This window comes from Apis mellifera, linkage group LG8 (genome assembly GCF_003254395.2).
Source record: "Apis mellifera strain DH4 linkage group LG8, Amel_HAv3.1, whole genome shotgun sequence".
NCBI classification, from domain to species: domain Eukaryota; kingdom Metazoa; phylum Arthropoda; class Insecta; order Hymenoptera; family Apidae; genus Apis; species Apis mellifera.
In genome coordinates this window covers 1,024,708-1,042,840 of record NC_037645.1, presented here as the reverse complement: position 1 = coordinate 1,042,840, position 18,133 = coordinate 1,024,708, and the positions used below count along the sequence as shown (strand labels likewise).

The 18,133-nt window shown below is 32.6% G+C and overlaps 1 protein-coding gene and 1 long non-coding RNA gene across 4 annotated transcripts in view; one reads left to right on the top strand and one right to left on the bottom strand.

Moving 5' to 3' along the window:
• LOC100576405 (AT-rich interactive domain-containing protein 5B) overlaps positions 1–18,133 on the top strand; it is a 185,679-nt gene that overhangs the window by 121,850 nt on the left and 45,696 nt on the right. The gene's annotated exons all lie outside the window — the stretch shown is intronic.
• Positions 4,715–18,076, bottom strand: LOC113218946. The gene is made up of 3 exons (XR_003305202.1): positions 17,664–18,076; positions 17,362–17,556; positions 4,715–5,598 (listed from the first exon to the last, which is right to left on the bottom strand). It is a non-coding gene; the product is annotated as an uncharacterized LOC113218946 (long non-coding RNA).

The window sequence follows — 18,133 nt, the reverse complement described above, 5'->3', positions numbered from 1 at the left end:
TCTAATCTATCGGCGCGATCTGCATTTGTCTTCGGTTAGAAAATTTTAAATATAATGAGATCGATCCTTAAACGGTCGTCGTAGAAAATGGCCGCCATTATCGTATAATTTATGTCCAATTTTATTTGAAATATTTTACAACACGGTGGATAAATTTTTCATTTTATACACTGGAACTATCGTCGCTTAGTATCTAACTCACATATATTATATATGTAAATGATAATTAACCTTTTATGGAACAAAATTATTAAGGCGATTAAAGATTGAATATTCAAAAAATATTAAACGGCGACGGGAAAATAGTAAAATAAATTTTAAATTATACGAGAGAATAATTCGTACGTGATTATCGTATTTATACTTGGATTAAAAAACAATAACACGCGTGTGCAATCAATATTATCCTTCAAAAGATTAAAATAATATAATGAAAATATATATATATATATCTCGATGTATAATTACATAATATTGATACAATTGTAATTTTATTTGGATAAAAGTTAACACGTTGATTCAAATATTCATATATTTAATAATTGCGTAACAAACAAAAAAAAAAATCCCTGAATTTCTATCTAAATATTTCGACGATATATTCTAATATTCTAATATCAAAGTTGAAATATCTTTCAAGTTGAGTCAAAAGAGACGAGAAATAGAAAACTAAGATTAACTTAAATTTTTGGCTAATTTCTTGACAGGTTGATAAAGTTTCAGAAGTTCGCTATTTAGCGTGGAAAATGCAAATAGCGCGCAGCTTGATTCGCGTTTACGATAATTATTTTGCGTTGTATGCATAATAATGACGGTGCGTGCATGCGTACGCTCGAAAAGTTGCCTGAGTGGAACGTACACCAAGTGACATGCTACAACCAAATGCATGATTCATGTGCCAATTATCGTTCACACAGTTAAACGAGTTTAGTACCTCATACACGCGCACCCGCGCTCAATTGCTCCGGATCCCCTGTTGCTCTCTCTGTTCTTTCATCGTTCTTTCATCTTCGTTTTGTCTTCCCTTACTTCTGTTTTCCAACTTCCAATTTCTCCTCTTTGTCAGGATTCGCGTCAATTTCTTTCTCTCTCTTCTTCTTCTTCTTCTTCTTCTTTTTTTTTTCTACCGTTTTGATCTCTTTTTAACTCTTTTACTTTTCACGGCATCACTTGCCTTCTCTCTTGTTCCATCATTCGCTCCATCTGTTCCTTTATCCTCTTTTACCTGTTATTTTCTTATCTACTCTTCTCTATTTGCCCACACTGGCTTTCCTCTATTTGTCCTTCTCTTCTCTTCTCTCTCTCTATCTCTGTCTCTCTCTCTATTCTCTTCCGTTAGCCCTTTATTCGTTCGGCGTCTTCTTTTTAATCCTCTTCTCGTTCTATTATCTGTCTCTCTCGCGCTTAATGTTTGGCCATGTCCCTCCATTTGTCTATCCGTTTCACTTACTCTTCAACTCACCGAACTCGCGCTATCCCTATCTAGTGCTTACTCTCCGTCCTATTCCGTCCAACGTAAATGGTATGGCGCGGTCCCTCGCTCGACTAGGATAGCATATGTGTGCAATACACTCGTAACAACAGAACACAAACACCGTGATAGCGTATACTCGGTGAACGAGTTGCACACAAAAAAAAAAAAAAAACTGTGTAAACGGCGTTGCGTGCGCAGGAATATTGGAATCTTTTGCTGTCGATGGTATCTCCTTTAAGGTGGCAGCCGCGATGGGGGAAGAGGGTGAATTCACCAGAGAAAATTACATTGGGATTTCTGTTGATACTCTTGAATTACAGAGGTATGGATTTTATAGGGAGGATAAACTATTATAGAGGATAGCTGGTTTACTGTTTATACAGTAATTGATTCCAGCGATCGTGACTCGTCTTTGTTCATTGTTGCACTCACTCTCCATCTTTGCGCAAGCGCCAATTTTGTTAATTCCATTTTATCGTCAACATTTAGCTGTGCCATGTGTATTATGTATGTTGAAAATCAATTTTTACGAAATTATGATTGACGTTAAAAATATATGGTAGCATTTTTATAATTATTAAAAGGAAGATGATGAAAGTATTAAATTGAATAATACTTGATTTCGTTCGTCGAGTTTCTTGAAAATTCAATTCGTTTGTTGCGTTCCTTGAAAGTATATTAAATGATGTTATATTATTATTATTTTTATATAAAATCCATTTAATCATCAAGGATATTTAAATATAATTTTTTTTTTAGAAAAAATATTTATTCGTTGATGCTAAAACATTTTTATCACATTCTTTAAAGAGTATACATCACCAAAAATGGACAGACTTATTACTCGATCTACCATTTTGAAGACATTGGAAACGATGTAATTTGAATATCGAAGATCGAAGACGCGACGTTCGATAAATTACGGATGTCCGTGGAACAAGCCGGATTGACAATTTATCGATTTATCGCGCAATAACTTACATGATTCTCATGTTGAAGAAAGAATTATTAAATTGTTTATTCAGAGAATGTAGATTTTTCTTATATAGTAAATTAAAATAAGAAATGTTTTTGTAAAATCCATTAAACGTATTTTAAAACAAATCATTAAGTTAAGTTATTCTTCTTTGCTTCTTTTATTCTTATACAATCGATTAATTATCCGCTATCTAATCCTCTGGAAACTTTTGATTTATAGCTGAAATCTATGCGATCGATCGTTCATTTACTTTCATAAATTATTCACTTCGTTACAAGTTCGACGAATGTAATGCAAAATTTATACGATATTTAAAAATGTTTTTAAAATTTTTCAATATCTAAATAAAAATATATCCGAATAAAGTTAATTATTATTTTAACGGATAATATGTTTTTTCGTAAATATTTTTATCGTAATAATAAAAAATATTGTAAAAATGTAGATTTATCATGATGCAACTTCGAAATTATATATTTATTTATATAATATCTATGTCGTATCGCATATTAGATCACTCGTGTCATTGAAAAATACAATTCAATAGCAATACAGTCCAATTCAATTGCTTTCATTTCTGTTTATCTCTTTTATATTTAATACTCTGTCGATAACCAATATATCCGACCTTACTTTTATACCGACCGTAGATACAAACTGTAATTTTAGTCGTTGGAAATATAATAATAATAACTAGAAAAATCAATTCTCCGTTTTATACGTTGGTGCATTTAATCCTTTTATTCAAAATATTATTCATATAAATGCAAATAATCGAAAATTAATTTTTCATTCTTTTTTTGATTTCATTCTTTTGCCATTTTATATTCAATAAAATTTATCTATCTTATTAAAGTTAATTACTGATTTTAATTTGTAATTTCTTTTGTTTTTGTGTCGAGAAAAGAAAATGTATATTTTCATCGATTGAGAACTGCTGAAACATCTATATAATACAAAAATATACATATACATAAGTCGTAAATTTACAAGGAAGCCACACGATCTTAACGGTCTTAAGCTTCTAATTAAAAGCCACGTTACTTGGCTTTAATTTGGCATACTTCCATTTATGGTTTCCTATAAAAATTAACCAAAAATACAATCCATATTATTCCGAGGGCAAGTGTTATTTTTAATTCTAAATGATATTTAAATATCGTCGAATGTTGATGATACGTTTTATTTATTGTCGATTTGATTTTTACCAAAAAAAAATTCCATTTTATAATTCGCAAATTATATTTTTCATTCAGATCCTAATTATTAACAAGTCCGAGCTGTTGATTAATTCAAAAATAACTCGAGATATGCGCATTAATTATTGAAATTCCAGCGCTATATGTATTAGTTGGAATAACATTGTGAGTGACATTAAATGCCAGGCAGATCAATATCTGTATTACAGTCTCTACAGAGCGGGTCGTAAAATAAATCTCCGGCTGAAATGTTATTATTACTCACTCGAAGATAGAAATTACACAGTTAATACTAGTAATCCTTGTGCTAACTTTAATCCACCAGCATGTTAATTATAAATAATCATCCTAAATTGAAATACGTTATTAAATCATGAAACACAAATTGCAATATCTTTCCATTCTGAATTTATATAATATAATTTATATAATATAAAACAATTGAACTCCATCGATTTGCATTTCGAGTCACTGTTATTATTTTTACGATACAGTTATCGTTTGTTTTATTTCTGTAAATATATAATCAATACATATATATATATATATTGATAAATAATTCAATAAAAATTCCATTGCTACGCCAATGCAGACATTCGAATCAGGACGGCTTTATTTACGAAGGTAACAGCATTACGATATTTTTCAATTCGAATAATATACGAAGTGATTCAGCCTTTGCATGACTAAATTGCTTGAAAACTCGCAACAGAAAGAGAAAACGAGTATCCAACGGTATATAACTATACATATATACATAATACATTCTTGTTTCTCCCACAATTGGTCTATCGTTGGCGAGAATGAGAGAGAGAGAGAGAGGGACGATGGGACGACGACGTGGGGCATCTGTTTTGTATGTGCAGCGTGAATTTGAACACGTGTTTCATTTAAATATTTGTACCTGAAACTCGAACGTTGCCAATTTACACAAAATGTTCTCCACGACAATCACGGTTAAAAATTTCATTTCGTTCAGTTACTACGTTCACAGGAAATGAGATTTTTTTTTTTCCTTTCTTTTTTAAAGATTTTGTTCTTTTCAAATTTTCAAATATGACTCCTTTTTCCTCCTTTTTTCTTCTTCTTCGTTATATCAAACGACGTTGTAATAGATATTTATCATCCGACGTAATTTTAGTCATCTAAAACAGGCCAAATATATTTTCGTGTTTGAATTAAAATTTGATATTCGTGAAAATGAGGTAAGGATTGAATGCGAAATTTAATTAAAATTCATAAAAATTCAACAAGGGAATAGTAGTTGAATCGTAGTCTATTTAATTAAAGTTTTAATTGTGTATGTATAAAAATATCCGGACTATCGGGTAATAAAATTTCGAATATAATTTTTACGTTTTGGGAGATCTTTTTACGCGAGATGAGATAAAAAATAAAAATAAAAATAAAAATAAAAAATAAATAAATAAATAAAAATAAAAATAAAAAAATTACGTGACGGTAATGGAAAGATTTTTAATTTCAAAAATTAATTAGAGAATATTATTTATAATATTCTTGCGCTTGTGTGAACGATTTTTTCCGAAACACGGGCTAATGGAAAATTTGTGTATTCAACGCAATATTCTTCATTTAATGTAGTGGTGCATCCGTAATACACTGTAACTTCATTATACAACTCTCTGTTCTCAATTATGCAGCTTTATTATAAATTTACAGACGCTCAGTACATGGACTTGAATTTTAATTGTACATTAAAATCCATTTCCCAGTATCAAAAATAAAATTGTTTCGCCACTAATTGAACTTAATTATATGCGCCGTCATTGTTTATTCAGTTAAATATGGCTTGATTAGAGTATATTATAACAGTCTTCGTTAAACTAGAGACTGATATCGATTAAAAAACAATCGTCTAACCTTTAAGTTATTTTAATCGGGTTAAAATTTACGACGAGAATCATTGCGACCACCAATTCATGGATCTGAAAAAAAAAAAATTAATTGTTAGAAGTTTTAAAAAACAAAAAAAAACGTACGTACAACTTGTAACAATCGATTAACCATCATTCCTCTGGAAATGAAACATTGTTACAGATTGTGGCATTTATTTTCAATAAAATTAATTCTACGATGCCTCCCAATATTATTCTGCGACTGATAGATAAGAGTGAATTGGAGTCGCGCCAGCTGCCGAGTTCTGTATTCGTTTCATCGAATAAAATGGGAATGAATGAGTGATGAATTTAAAAAGCGATCAGCCGGTATGAAAAGTGAGAAACTGATGGAAAAGGGGGAAGAAATGATTGTGCCTCCGCCATTGCTCGCGTATTTGAAACAATTTGCTTGTCATTTCCCATAGATGCAGATCAAAGCATGGAAAAAAAACTTATTAATTACTTTTCTCCACCATTAGAGAGGGGGTGGGGAAAAATTACCGATGTTTATTTTATTTTTCGACATTTAATTTAATAATTTTTACGCTCTCTTTTCAATTGCATACGGAAAAAGGTTCACTATTTCAATGCGCGCTTTTTAGCTGCTCCTCTTTGAGAAATAGGCCAAGCAAATAACTTTGCATAAAATCGATGAGTAGCGAAACAACCTAACTCCACTTTAGAAGGAAAAATTTCGCGTACCGTTCGTTGCAATTTACAATGGGAAAGAGGTCGTACTTTTAAATAATGGTAGATATTCCTTCCTTTTTGCATATAAAACGGCGGGCCAGCAATATCGAACGTTGTGAAAATAAACTTTCATTCGAATAATACTTGGACGGTGATTCTTGGGACGCGGTATATCATTCCATAAATTCAGTATCTGAAACTAATTCACTCTACGTACAATTTATTTCTCCCAATTCGTAATTTGCAGTTAAAGTTGGGTTTTATTATTGCTTGATTCGCTCTCGTTACTCTTATTATTATAACGGGTCTCGTAAAAAAGTTCGTAAAACGCGATACGAGCTTTCTAGAAATAAGTAATATCACGAGAGAACAGGGTCTGCAAAAAGTGCGAATGTACATCGAAAAATAATATATATATATAAAAACGATAATAAACTTGAATCGCGATAAGAGATAAATTAAAAGTTTTATTCAATAACGATATCTAGTAACATTGTTACGTTATATTATTAAACTCTAATAGAAATAATCGTATGCAATATTATGGATTCGATACTTTATCAAGTTACACATGACCAACTTCAAGTATCTGGCCAACTCGATCAGACGTTACAAATTCTCTCCCTTCCAACTCGTTATTTTTGTCAATTTATTGTCTCCGTCAGTATGACAACTGCCCCCTAAATAATAACTGCCTCGGCTTTTTCGTGTTCGCTGCCCCTCTCATTCGTGCATACTTAGGACTATAAGCACGCAAGCGAGAGAGCGCTATCGAGGGGAAGCCAAGAGAAGGACGGAGAAGACGTGAAAGAGAGGCGGAGCGATAGGTAGATGCGATGGCGCGAGCGAGAGGATGGAAAGGAAGAGAGAATGAGATGGAGGACGGTCGAGCGCGCGTATCCGGTCGTTGCCACGTCTAGAGCTCGTTCACTTGTTTTGTCTCTCCCCACTCGCTATACCCACGTGTTAGGATGCATTCACACGGAAAGCCACTAGTCGTAAAACCTGCTTTTCAGTTCTGTTCGCATTTGTCATGGGGTTAATTGATGTTAAGCGTTACGTGCGCGCAGACCTGTGCGTTTCGCAAAATTCACAACGGAACATCGATATTATCGGCGGATCGGAATTGATCGTTCATCAAATTTTCACGAAATTTTTCGGTGGATATGTTTTCGAAATATATATTTTTCAGTGATGAATTATCGGCAATTTATATCTGTGTGATATTATTCGTAACCATTTTGTTTCTAATTATATTTTATATCCGTTTATTTCGTTCCGTTTATATATATTTATATTTGCGTATATCGCAATTTAATAATTAATAATCGATTATTAATTATACTGTTATTTTGCATTTGCGTATCCATTCGTGCCATCTTATTCAAATACCGATTCACGAGTTTGTTGGAAATTGAATCTAAAAAAAAAAATATAAATTAATTAAAATAAAGAAAATTTTTACAATCATTCCATTTTATATACGATTTTTATTCATTTCGTTTAACGTTAAAAAATTGTTTTAAAATAATAACGTTTCGCATTCATAGAAAGATATTATCATGGATGTAAGAATTAAGAAAAGAAATGGAAATTATTCCACTGAATATCACGTTGGCGTTTAATATTTTACTCGTCGGTAAGTGGCGAGAATATGCTGTACTCTGCCCGTCATATACTTCCTTTACCAGAGGAGAAACTGAAAATATACATTTCACACGACCTGTGCCTCTTAAAATCAAGATCGTTTCAAATAGGAAGAAAAAGATTTGTCGCCGAACGTGACTAGAATATCCTGCTGTTTGTTCGAACGAAAAATTCTTGTCCCATCAATTTCTAGATGCATGCTTATGTATAGCAAAATGGCCGCTTAGGTTTATGAGATAATGAAACAGATATTAAATGTATGAAAAAAGGCAATATTACACGATGCGGATATGCAATGGAATTCCATTAAAATTTCTTCTCCTTTTTTTTTTCCTTTTTAAATTATTCATTATCAAAATTGGTTTTACATTCTTTCAAAATATAAATGTTCTCTCCTCATAATTATTTTTTTTTTTTCTACTATTTTTGTGATATATATATATATATATACATATGTATACAATGGGTATTGATTTAGCTTCCATATATACTGTACTGTTCGAGAAAAGCTTTTTATACGAAGCGTTAAAATTTTATCTCTGATATTATATATAGTTATTAAAGCAGATTATTAAGATTACGTTAATAAGTTATAACGAAATGATTAAAGTATTTAGAATTTATAATTAATAAAAAATATATATATATATATATATATATATATAATTAATCAATATTATAAAATAATATATTTGTGATTTGATAATTTTAATTCGTCAAGTTTTAATTTTTAATAAAATTCACTTACTCGTTACGTTAGAACTAATTAATATTAATTATTTATTACTGTTCATTATCTTTTAATGAAATAAATTATACGATAAAACGGAACACGCTGCAATTCCTTTTTATAGCATCGTTGAACCATAGATAGTTACATTGCATTTCATAACCTGTAATTATTTCGAAATCGATTTATTTTCGCGAAAAGAAATAACCAGTGGTTTTCATTAAGTTTAGAGATTTAATTGTCGTTTTGGTGGTTTGTGATAAACATACAAAACGGTTTAACGTAAAATAACTTGACGAGTCTAATACCGTTGTAAGGCTTAATTTCCGTTTTCAGGATGCCTCGTGTAACGTTGCCTTACGAGTAATTTCACTATTTTCCCTGTGACCCGAGGTTTCCACTTAAATACCTTAGTTTAACGAAACGGTTTAACTATTGTCCGCCGCTCATACAACGAACGCATTCCGGTCAAGAAATGAATTCACGAAATATATATTATTAGAGCACATTGTTGTACTTATATACCGTTTGAACGGACATTAAATTTTCATAAATGTAAGTAAGCTTACATAGCATGATATCGAATGAAATATTGAATTCACTCACGTAATAACGATTGCTGTAAATACAAGATGAATTTTTAAAATATAAAAAAAGAAAAATTGAAAGAAAAAAAATAGAAAATACGTACTCACGTTTAAACGAATGTATATTAATTATACCATTTAAATTGTATTTAGACAAATTGTATATATTATAACTGTGCAAATATTTCAACTTCCTCTTTCTTCTATTAAACTCTCTGCCTTCCCTCTACTTTTTTTTTTTCTTGCATGTTCTTTTTTACTCTTGTTTCTCACCCTCTTTTCCCACTCACCTCTCGCCTCCTCCTCCTCCTCCTACTCTTTTCACTCTGTTTTTCTATTTTGCTTCATCCTTCCCTTTTCTTCTCTTCCACCTTTGCTTTTTCCATCTCTTCGTCGCAGTCCCCAGACAATATTTTACCGGCTTCCGCGTTGCTATAGTAACCACTCGCGACTTCCAAGTTCTCGAAAGCCCGTGTGCTTCTCTTTTCATCTACAAACCTATGTATATCCCTTCGCGATTTCTTTTGACCATTATGCAACGATTTGTCCGCTTTCTCCGTTCCCTATCCTCGTTCGCTAATTTTGCGGCAAAATTTTTTTTAATTTAACGAAATTATTGAAATTCTTTTATTTTTCCTTCCCCTTCTTTCTCTCCCTTACTCGCTCGTTCATTCTCTCTCTTTTTCTTTTCTAATAAAAAATATATTCGAGTCGAACAGAATCGTGATTTTCGTTCTAGATTTCCCCCACTAGGAAAAATCAACGATATATATATTGAGATATGAATTCTTATATCGTATCTTAAGATATCGGAAATTGAAAGATTTTTCTTGAAATATGTTTGAAAACGTTTGAAGAATCGAAATCGTGACTGGCGTGTGTCAGGACATTTTAGTGGCGCTAGTGTTGCAAAAAAGAGAGAGAGAGAGAAAAAAAGGATACAAGATCAAAATATTATATTCTCCTTTTTTTAGCCGAAAGGGAAAAGTCTCGTGTCTCGCTTCTTTTTTATTACTTCCTCCGAGGTGAATCGGGAATGATGTTTGAATTGAAATATTGTTCTCTCAGAAAGTTATTCAATACCGTGCAGCCGTCTGTCGGTTTATTCGTGGAATAACTTGTTTGAAAGTCATCGGAAATCAATAAAATTAAAATTCGTACGTTAATGAAATAAATTTTAATTTAGAAGGGAGTAAATTTAAATATCGCGAGAGTTTTGAATTATTAATTTTCGGTATGTGAAAACGTATTTTCCTGAAAGCATTCATTAATTTTAAATGCGAAAAATTCTTTGATTTTTTTTTAATATCGTTAATTTGATTTCATTACGCATGAAATAACTCGGGTATGCAAAGATTTTATTCGTATTTTCGACGAATTTAATTCGTCGTCGAGAGACGACGTATTTGTGGAAAATAGAACGTAAAATAAACTTTAATGCTGAAAATGTAATCAATGTAAATTACTATCGTATGCCGTATGCCATTTAATTTAGCCAGATTTATTTTCACTTTAACGTCGAGCTTCATGCTTTTTAAATCGCTAAATCGATTCATCCTATTTCAACGGACACGAAATAATCTCATAAATGCACACAAATCGCTCGAATTCTGATGATATCTCTCAGAGAGGGGCGAGGGGGAAAAAGAAACCAATTTTTAAAATATAAAAAAATTCCATTCTTCAGAGAGAAACAGCCATACAATTTCTCTATCAAAAACACAAAGCTTTTTTTTCCCTCCCTTTTCCTTTTCTTTTTGAAATAATTTTTAATTAATGTCGCGACGTTTGAATTTTTTAATTATCCGACTTCATTGAGGAAATCTTTTAATCACGTAATTAAATATACTTTTATCGGATTAATAATTACATTTTCAGACGTTCGTTTTCGTTGCTTCGCGAACATAAGCGCTCGAGAAAGAGGATTAATTATCTTAATTAAAATTGCGACAGGGAGGCATTTAATAACCGTTACAGTAAATGTTAATGAATTATCTTAGATGGAACGAATAAAATTAACAAAAGCGCGCAGTCGTTCTATAATAGAACGACTAGATCCTCTATTATTGTTCGCGCTTTCGGTTTAATTAGATCGAGTAACTCGTTAACCGAGAAAAATATATCGAAATTAAAATTAGATATGTTTACGCGTACAAGGGGAGGAGGGAGGAAGAGGGAGGAGACTGTTACAAAACGCACTTTGATTGATTCGGTGAGATTACTGTGACTGTGGTTATCACGGTGAAAATTTTATAAATTTTTATCCAAAGCACGTGCCCCATTGCACTTCCTCCGTGGTTTAATATAAAACTCTTTACGTTAAATATAGTATCGGGTCTAACTTCGCGTGGTCGTTTAAAATGCTGTTACGTAGAAATTTTATTTATAAATTTCTCGAAACAGAGTCCTTCCCCCTCCCCACTCCTCGGATAAAACAGTTTGCAAGTCTCGAACAGATTGAAAACGAACGGGATCGATTTATTAATTGAAGAAGAGAGAAATCGATGTCGATAATTTCGAGTTGATAAAAATTGTTACTTGACGATGATTTTCAAATAATTCAGTCAAATTATTTCTTTTCTCGTTCATTATATACGAATATTATTTTCTGCTGTTTTTTTGAAGTCTTCTTGACAAAAATAAAAAAATATATCTCCTTTATTCCACGTGAGATTTTTTTTTTTTTTCTTTCAACATTTAATTTCATTTTCCTTTTATTCATAAGTATTGAAGCATAAAAGGACACAGATTAGTTCTCGCGGAATGTGACGACCTCTTCTTCTCCCCTTGAGCACGAACGTGCGTGTGACCGCCAACTCCGTTTTACCCTTGATAAATCGGGCCGCGCATGTTTATGCAATAACCGTGCGAGTTCTATTTAGACATACGAAGCAGCGTGTTCTTCGCTTTGTAATACCGAAATATTATGTATAAAAAAAATTTTAACATTGAAAAAAATGTATCGATTGGATATTTGAAGTTTCGTTTTCCATATTTCGTTTAATTAATCATTTCTCTTAAAAAGTTTTATATTACGCGCAAAAATAATTTGTATTCTTTTTGAACAACGTTTTCAAAATTTATTTCAAAAATGATTCCATTTCCGTAGAATCATATTATATCGATATTAAAATCAACGGCTTAAAAAGTGAATAGATTTTTATCAATAATTGCGAATAAAAGTGCACACGACCGATCTTTGTCCCTTTATTCTATTTTTTATTATCGTAGAAAATACTGTTAAAGGGGAGGAAAAAACAAATTGAAATATTTTTGAAAAATATTTTTTTTACGATTATTACGCAAAATGTTTGAAAATTTTTGAAAACGTTTTAAATATTTGAACGCGGCGAATTCGAATCTGCCGCTATTCTGATTTCCCGATAGTTGTGTTGTCCAAAGTTGAAATCAATGTTTCCCGTGAATTTTTGTCGCGGAAATAAAAAAAAGAATAAAGAAAGATTGCGATTTTCGAAATCAATCGAAAGCGAATTGAAAAAGAAAATGGGAATAAAAAAAAAAAAATGAAAAAAAGGATATTAAATCTTCCCCGTTTTTCTCTCCCGTGTTATATTTGAATTGACTACCGGCCCGGTATAATTCGATTGAAAAAAACGATAGGAAATCCCCATGAATCATAGGTGTGGCGCCTACGAATAGCGCGCAATTCCCATATAATTTTGTCGAATAGTTGAATCGAAGAACATAATAACGGGCAATTGAAATCGAGTGGGTATGGGGGAAAAGAGAAACAGGGTTTCGCATCGATCGATCGAAGCGTTGAGAGGTGGTTAAAATACGTTTGTTCATTGGGCTATTCCGCCTGTCCTCCTCTCCACCTCCACCTCCACCTCCTCCATTCAACCGACGGCGAGTGCATTTCGGTATCTTATAGAACAGCGAACAGACGCATTCGGCGAAACCGCACTGCCCTCTGGCCTTGTTCAACGTTACTTTATACAGCTTGAATCAAATTAAATCAGAGTGTGCTGCCTCGTAACGAGGGACGTTCTGCTAATCCTCTCTCAATCAGATTTGCTATTGTGCGACGAACGGAAAGAACTTTCTCTCTTTTCTTTCCTCCATCCGTCCTTTTTCCCTCTTCCCCCCCCCCCTTCTTTTCTTGTTCGTCGGTGTCGGGCTAGTAATAAATTTGATTTTCCACAGGGTGATTACCGGTCGATTAATGGCGGCGACGTCTTACTTTTTCGTTCGTGTCAATTTCTTTTTTTTTTTTTTTCCTTTCACCTTTGATTGTTTTTTTTCTCTCTCTCTCCAAACTTTTCCCTTTCCACTTTTATTATTGTTGCCGATTAATTAATTTTTCTAAAACGGAAGGAAGGGAAAGCTTCGATTTATTTTTCGAAATATATAGATGATACATATATATGTGTACACGTATAAAATTTATTATTCAACACGCGAGCGGTATTGATTTTAATATAGGTCTAATAAAATTACGATATAATAACAGATATGGGAGTAATGCACCTGATTCCATACCTGGGTCTGAATTAGAATTGAACAGTTTCGAGTGTATTATGCAAATTGTAATTAACTGATATTTGCTTGTAGTTTGTGGACATTGCGCGGTATACGCGTCAGGGAACATTTATTACTGCAATTTATGAAATCAAAATTGGAACCGTAATCGAATTCAAATATTTAAAAAGTTTACTGTTTTTTCTCCTTTTTTTTTTCAAATTAAAAACATTCTCCTCTAAAAACTATCGCTATAATTACAATTCGAATCCAAGATTATTATCACAATTTTCCCAAAGACCAAGCTTTAGATTTCATTTCAATAAACCGGTTGCAAGAGTTTCTTTCTTTCAGTAATTCTATTACGAGGAATAAAAAGGAGGTAAATGTTGAAAAAAAGTGTCATCGCGATAGAAAAAACATAGTTTCTCTTCAGAATGGGAAAAACGTCGAAAAATGAAGAGAAAGAGAAAATAAAAGTTTACAGAAATACAGTATCCGTGACTCAAAAGCGCTACTCGGAGCGTCAATAAACTTGTATATAGGGACGCTCGTAAAATTTTTTTCTGGAAAACGAAGCAACATTCAAGTATGAAAAGCCCTTTTGAACCTCGTCTTAAGTTTGCCCGTATTTACGAGATTTCAGCTTAGACGTCACGCGGAATGAAAGATTAAGGGGGGCAAACAAAGTAAAAGGGAAATACTGGCGGTAAGGGTTAATAGTAATAGTGGGGGAGAAACAGATTCGAGGTGGAAGGGGTGGGGGCAGAATGCGCGCGCACACATACAAATATACGCAACACGGAGGAGGGAGGGGAGGATTGAGTAGGAGCGTTGAGGGGAAAGAGAGAAGCTCCCTCAAAGTTTTGGTCAATTGATCCTACGTTTAATCGAATTAATGAAGGACGCAAACGAAACTTTGTTGACGAACACCCGATACCCGGTTTGATAAAATGCCCAGGGAAATATGTTTACTCTTGCCTTTCCTAATGTTAATTCGATTTTCGAAAAGAAATCTCACCAATTTCCTGGATTAAATCGATTGTTCCTCTAACTTTCCTCGTATTTGTTGTATTTCATATTATATTTTAAATATTTTTGCTTATCGGTGAAAATGTAAATTTTAATTCACGTTTTTTTATCGACTATCGGTAAAGATATTAAAGTAAAAAATTTGAGAAAATAAATATGATTTCTTTAATCAAAGTTGCGTAAATGGAAGAAATGGTCAAGGTTTCGATATTCATTCGCTCTCTCTCTCTCTCTCTCTCTCTCCCCAGTTTTATATATACCCCCTTTCTTGTTATTAGGTATAAAAAGTTTGCTCGTGTTATTATTTGAAATTGTGAAACGTGGGACTGGCAGGAGTTAGGTTATAAACGTACAGTTGGTGGCAAAAGTTTTGCAGGCAAGGATTGGCGAGCGGGAGTAGTATTCGATTGAAATTTATATCGCGATCAAATGCTCCCCGTTTGGATTTTTAGAGGAGTTGAAAACTTGGGAAAAATGTATAAAAAAAAAAAAAGTATTTTTCGAAGAGTTTTAATTTACTTTTCCAATAAAATATACGATTTTATTTTATCCCCGTGAGGGATAATAATATAATATTTAACTTGCCTGTATATAAGGCAAAGCGAGTCTGCGAGTCTTGCTTGTGTATTATTTCATTTGATGTAAGAAAAAGTTGGCAATTGAAGTAATAAAAACTGGAATGAGGGTGGGGGGGAGAGGAGAGGATTCTACTGCGTTGTATATAAAAGGCTCCGAGCACCGTTGTTTTTTTGATACAAAGCAGATTAAAATAGAATAAAACGTTCTTTTGTATACATAATATAGGACCGATCAATATTTAAAGACTTTAAAAGTGGGTAAAAACCAGCGAATAAAAAGAATGAGAGAAGAGAGGAGGGAAAAAACAGTGATGACTTTTCTTTTTTTTTTTTAACGTTAATAAATAAATAAATTCGAACGAAATATATTCCCGTTTTTCCCGCAGTTATTTATAAGACTTTTCGACTTGATACAATTAAATCGTTTTCTGATGTACATTTGATTTAGTATTCGCGGTATTTAATGGGCGAAGGTAAAGGGGAATGATGCATGAATAATTTATTTAGGAAACGGCAAAAACCTTCGACTACACGCAACTTGTTTCAAGATTATTTCATACAAACGGTTAACGAGCTACGTTATACACGTATATAAATGTAATATCGCTAGATTTGTTTTGTATATAATCCGTTAATAAATGTTTCTTGGTTTATTTGCAACGAACGGAAGAACAGTTTATCCATTATAAAAGTTCGTGACAGAGATAAACATTTATCCTTTTATCAAAGAAGAAACGTCTCTTTGAATGTCTCGTTCATGGATTCAGTGCAAGATTATATTTGAAAGAGAAGCTGGCAGAAAATTCAAGAAGTTTAACGTTTGTATCTCCAATAATCTTCCGCGAATGTATAATTTAATATTTAAAACCGCAATATTTAAAATGTTAACGAACTTATTAAGAAATTCTGAAGTGATTGCAAATGAAACTCAACGCTTCGACTATTCAAACAAATGAAAATTTTTAGTTTCGAAGCATAAATTTAGATTTAATTTTTTTTAACATGCTTCGTTTAAATATTATATTAAGATGTTTTGAAACATCATCAATCTTTTTCATAACCGAAAATAGATTTATACAAATTTACACGTACACGACAAATATAAAAAATATAACCAATATAAATATAGAAAAAAATTTTTTTAATTTTAGAAACTTTAATTTAAAATTGAAATATAAAATGCGAAAAATAAATGAAATGGTACCGTCGTATAAATTAGAATTTCAGATTTTCTTTGAAACGTTTCAAAAAAAAAAAAAAATGGGACAGAGTTTTTGTTTTTTAAGATCTTTCGTGTTGTTACGGCAGGCACGTGCCAAACGCATTGTTTCTTTTTTACCGAGCGAGAAACAGAAGAGCGGCTTTCCTTCGACGTGTAAACGGGACTTTATGCGCTGGTTATTCATGCCATTCGCGTGTAAGTACGTACGAGCTTTCGCACATTTACGCTGCTCATTCATACAGGGAAAGAGATATAAATACGCGTGCGCGTTGCGAACACGTGCACATACACCCACGATGCGTAACGACCATATAACTTCCCCTACTCTTCTGCGATCCCTTCCTCTGTACCATCATTCCCCCACTCTTCCTTCCATTGCTATCTCCTCCTCGTCCCCGTCCCCACTCGGAAGCCTTTTATTTATTTATGGAATACATTTCGAGATTCAATTTTGTCTACGTATCCTGCTTGTCCCCCCGTTTATTTGTCTATTTGTTTTATATCTTTTCACGTCTTTGCCATTTTCTTCTTTCTTCCCGTTTCTTATTTCTTTGTCTAGTTTTTTCACGTCTAGCTTGAACGCAAGATACTCCGTCAATGCTCGGATCACGCGGAGCATGTATACCGTTGGTCGGTAAAAAGTTTTTCTTTTAAACCTGTTGTACAAAGCGGGAACATCATACGCGCGTTCGTCTAGTTTTAATTATTTGTTTTAATCCCGTTCCCGATACTCTGTTGTTTGATCATGAAGTTGTTTTTCGTATACATCAGAACAACATTCAACGGCATACAACGTTTATTTGCATCCATGGGTATTAAGAGACGAAAGTTTGATTATCTTACTTGGAAACTCGCCACAGAATCGATCACTCGAGTGCTGCGTGTCACTTAAAGTGTTACTAGAGTTCTGGCACTGAGCAAGAATGGAATCTTGCGACCACAATTTTCCAAATACGAAGATTAATTTTCAATTTGAAAGGATTGAAGACAAGGTTAATTGTCGATGAAAAATATTTTAAAAGATGGAGCGGAAATAATCTTGAACAAAGAAAATGGATTTAAATTGTTACGTGAACGTAACAATAATTTACAAGTAAATTATTTATAAATAATAATTGCAAAAATTTATCGAATCTAAATTTTACCTGGAAAAGAGTCTGTCATCGTACACGACGCTGGAAATAGATTCGGTTATTATTAGAAGAAATTGTACACGGATACAACTAATAATAACGTATAATAGTATTTTCGTCTCATGGTGGAAACTAAAGGCTTGGAAATTCGGTGGCAGCATACATAAGCGGTAGCAGCACGATTAAACTTTAAAATGCAATTATCTCAAAATAACTGTGCTCGGCAGTTAGCAAGTCTGTGCTCAGTAGGGCAACGTAACCCTTATAATTGCTCTGAATTAATACATCAAACAGCTATATTATCTAGCATGCACTATGCTATAGTATAAAATAGTGCTATCTATAATTGCGTATTCTGTTTCATTCTTGCAATTACAAAATATATTTATGTTCAATCTCCATTATCTCCAATATTAAATATATATATATTATTTATTTATTTATTTCAATTACTATTTATTTAATCATATTCCATGCAATAT